Source organism: Xylocopa sonorina, chromosome 12 (assembly GCF_050948175.1).
Source record: "Xylocopa sonorina isolate GNS202 chromosome 12, iyXylSono1_principal, whole genome shotgun sequence".
Classification (NCBI taxonomy): Eukaryota; Metazoa; Arthropoda; class Insecta; order Hymenoptera; family Apidae; genus Xylocopa; species Xylocopa sonorina.
The window spans coordinates 6,267,291-6,271,625 of record NC_135204.1 but is presented as its reverse complement, the minus strand read 5'-3'; positions in this window follow the sequence as shown (position 1 = coordinate 6,271,625).

Sequence of the window (4,335 nt, the reverse complement as noted above, 5' to 3'; positions counted from 1 at the left end):
GTCACAAGACAAATAAATCGAAAAACACTGGTTTTTTAAATCGTTCAACGATCACAGATTCGTTCTATGCTCGCGCGGAATTGAAATCACTGTCCTTTGCAATTTGCATCTCGCGACAGAGTCGAGCGCCAATGAAAGTAAAAACAAAGTGTTTATTCCGCGAGGCTATCAGAGGGGGGCTGTCTCGGCTCGTTTTTATATCGTTTCACGTCTCCTGGCGGTTTTACGATCAGCCGCAAACCGTTTGATGGGGCCCGCACTTTCACTTGATGGCCGCGGACGCGTTAAAACGTATCGCGCCATTAAGAAGCGAGTTTAAAGTCCCGGGTGGGCCAAGTAGCGCGTTCAACCGCCCGTTTAATCTTACGCGAAGTTTTTAGATTGCACCTGCACCGTTCCACTTCCTTCGGATTTCGTTCTTTACTGCCGCTCCCTGGGGCACCCTTTCAGGGTGCAAACTCCTTCGCATCCGTAACCCAATCTCTATCGCGGTTTCTGTTGATTTCGTTTGAAACTCGTACACTTTCTCACAGTTAAATCTGTGATTACGAACGACACGAATCTCTCGTTCATCGTGAGCTAATTTCAAACGTTTCTCTATGTTCCAACAATTTTTCTAGGCAGTCGAAATGTGACTTAACTCTAACCCAAGCAATTCAGGAAGTTTGTAGATCATTCCTTCTACGAAGTCTACTCGAGTTTCCTGCTTTATCTTCTCATCTTTTTTTTAAAGGCACTATCAACACTTTTTCACTCTGCCAGATCTTCTTAAAAGTTCCCTTTTTTAATTCCTCCGCAGATACTCCACTTTATCTCGAGGTCTCCTCATACTTCCTCGTCCCCCATCTTCTGTCCAAGTTTACATTTCATTTCTGCTCTTCACGACCCTTTCTCCGCCCTGAAACTGTCCCCAAAAAATTTTCCACTTCCTTAAACTACTTCTCCGCGCCACCCTTAAATTACTCGCGCGCGTTCTCCGTTGTGCTCGCGCGTCCAGCGCTCACCCTCGACCCCTCGTCGCGTCAACGAATGCAACTCGCAGAAGCAGCTTTCAAGTCGAGGGATCAACATTTTTTGGTCGCAGAGATCTTGAAACGAAAGCGAGAGGGAGAATCAATGCTCGTTGGATGTCGAAGGGCACCGTGACTCGATCACCAAGGCCGTTTCACAGGAAACGGCGCGCTGTTCATCCAGTTGAACCTTGTCCGCGCTGCGCCCCAAACAATTTGCATCGCCCGTTCGTTTATCACGCGTCCCTCCTCCGGCGCAATTTGCACGGCCATTATTCAACCGTTTATCAGCGTTTTCGAGCGTTCACGCTTTTGTCCTTGCCTGTTCCTTTCGGCCCGTCCGCGCGTCCCAGCGATTTTCACCTGCCGCGAGATCCTACGCCGCTTCCGCCCCCTAACGGGCTCGATTTCACGGAATTTATTCGCGCCACTGATCCGTATTTATCGTCGATGAATTTTTCCCCTCGATGTCGGCTCGTGGAAGCTCGTGGTTGGTTCGAGGTGTACCTGCACGTCCTCCAGATCTCTGTGGATCTCTTCAAGGTGCATTTAGGACTCTTCTGTTGGTCTGTGAATTTTTATTTTACTCTTGAGAATTTTTTTTTATTCTTAAATGCGTGCTTTAATTTTCTTCTTTTGATTTTGTCTACTTTAAAGATGGTTTTTGTAGGTGGTTGTTCTGTATCAGTGCTCGCTTTCTTCTATTGTAAGAGATATTTCCCTCTTTTTATTCTGTAGGCTTGGAACTGAGTTAGAAATTGTTTTTAGGTTTTTGAAGAATGTTTGAATGGGTGGCTTTGTTCTCTTTTGTCGAGATTGCTTTTTGATCGCAGCTATCTGCTCTATCTCTTTTGATCGCATACTGTTTTCTTGTGATAACTTTTATGAAAGCTTTGAAAGTTTGAATAAATGAGAATGCAGATTTCTCTGTGTTCTTCTACATTTTTTATCAACTTTCTTGTTACGAACTTGGAATTTCTTTGGGTAAATTTTATCCTGTGGCAAGTTTTGTCTCATCAATAACTGTTTTCAAATATTTTCTTCGCTATGAGCTGAAATATTTAATGTCTCATAAACATCATGGAAAGAGAACGTCTTCAGCTCTTCGTCTTCACTCAACGTGGTTATTAAAAATTCTTCTCGAGATTATTCTTCAGAAATTAGAGACGAGAACCACCTGTTCGCAAATGGATTCGATTGAAGCGAGGTTGCGTTCGACGGCATTTCAGTCGATGGATGGTCTCTGAAAAAAGAAATGAAACAAGGTATTTATAACACTCGAAATGTTTTCAACGTGAAAAAATTGTTCTTTAAATTATTACAGAAAAATTTAAAAATCGAACACTGGCGGAGAATCGTTTCGATTTACGCGGCTCGCCACGCAACACGTTTAGAGCCAGCACGAAACGTGGGATATAAACTGAATAACTTGAAATCAGCTAATCAGTTTAAACGCAGAAATGCAACAAATTGCTTTGATGTCGAAAATATAATTGTTGCCGGTATAAACCTGGCAACGAAATTAATTCGAACGCGTTTGAAAACCAGTAAAACGCTGGCTGAACGAAACTCGGCCATCAATTTTCAGCTTACGGGAGAACAATTAATAATCGCCTATATACGCAGTTAATTAAAAATGTGTAATCACGTCGGATTCACCGCCAATCCACCGTGCGTAGTCTTCAATACCAATTAAATTTTTTAAAAAATGAAAGGAAATGATAAAAAGTGCAATGGGGTAGTTTCACATAAGAGAGAGAACCTCCAAAAGCAAGATTTTCAAATACAATTCAAAGATTTTATTAATGAAAATATGAAATTTTCTCGTCCAAGAAGTTCTAACAAAATTCATAGCTTCCAAAAAAAAATGTTACAAATCGTAAAACTTGAATTGGATCCTCAAACCATAATGAAAATCTGAAAAATCTTGAAACCAGCTTGAATATTCCAAAGTCTTAAGTACTCTTTACTAACACACCCCCAAAATTTCAAACATCAACCATCAAAAAAGGTTAACCACCCTGATGCGTCTTCCATTAAACTCAAAACCCCAAAAAATCGAACCTTCGCGGCAATGAACGCTGGAATACACCCGCAAAATTTCAAACATCAACCATAAAAAGGGTTAACCATCCTGATGCGTCTTCTATTAAACCCAAAACCCCAAAAAGATCAAATCTCCACGGCAACGAACGCTGAAATACCACCCCAAAAAATAAAAAATAAAAAAAACGCGTAACCCTTGGTGGCAAAACAGCAACCCTAAAAACGAATGATTCAGGGCGAAGAAGGAACCAGCAACGAGGCGAGCACAATCCCAGCGTAGAGAAATCCAGGTCGACCTCGCGCGGGTTCATCTTGGTCTCTCCTGGGGGATGGTCGATTAAAGCGTTCGCCTGCGGGCCGATCCAGCCTCGTAGGCGTGGTGCACGCGTTTCCTCGACGGGGATGATACGTGGAATAGGAAAACATTCTCGACGGAAAGCGTTGGTGGAACGTAAATCTATGCTTTGAAGACCGTTTTCTGGCTGCGCCTCTCTTTCTGGCTGTCTTGCTCTCTCTCTGGCACTCTGCGCCACGGTACACAGGAGTCTGCGACGTGACATCAAAGGGGATGAGGTCTCGTCGAGGCTGGGGGGAGGAAGCAGAGAGCATGAAAGCACAGATGCGTATCGTCGTGCAGTTTCGTTTCGTTTCGTTTCGTTTGTGGTCCGTCGCGTTACTTTTTCGGGTTCGAAGCGAGGGATGACGACAGAATTTGGGGTGGAGAGGACTCTGGTGGATTTTATGCGGGCATAATACGTTCTCAAACGCGCATAATGCGATCAAAGTATGCGCTGGTCAGTTAACCCTTTGATGGTAGGGATATTTAAAATTTAGATGGGGCATGAAATATTCTTGTCGCCTGTCTGGGATGCTTCGAGCAGCCACTGTTTGGTTTCGTTTATTCTTCTTGGAAAATTGATGTATCGAAGTCCATCTGTATGCAGCTGTCTACAGCTTCGTTTGTTTAACTTTCCGTTTTAATTGTAAATTGATCAATTGTAGCGACTTTACTGATGATTTTGAAAAATGTGTCTTCTACATCTCCAAATGATATAAATTTCACTTCGTCCAGTACTACTCGTAGAAGTGTACATTTCACATAGGATCCATCCAGTCTAACGATGGCCAAGGGAGATTCAGCTGGCAGAGGAGGTTGAAATGTATGAAAGAGTGTCTGAAACGAGGATGAAAGATAACTGAAAGACTGGAAGCAGAAAAGACAGGACTAAAAAATCCGTGAAACATGAAAGATGTAAAAAGATGAAACACGGATTTTAAA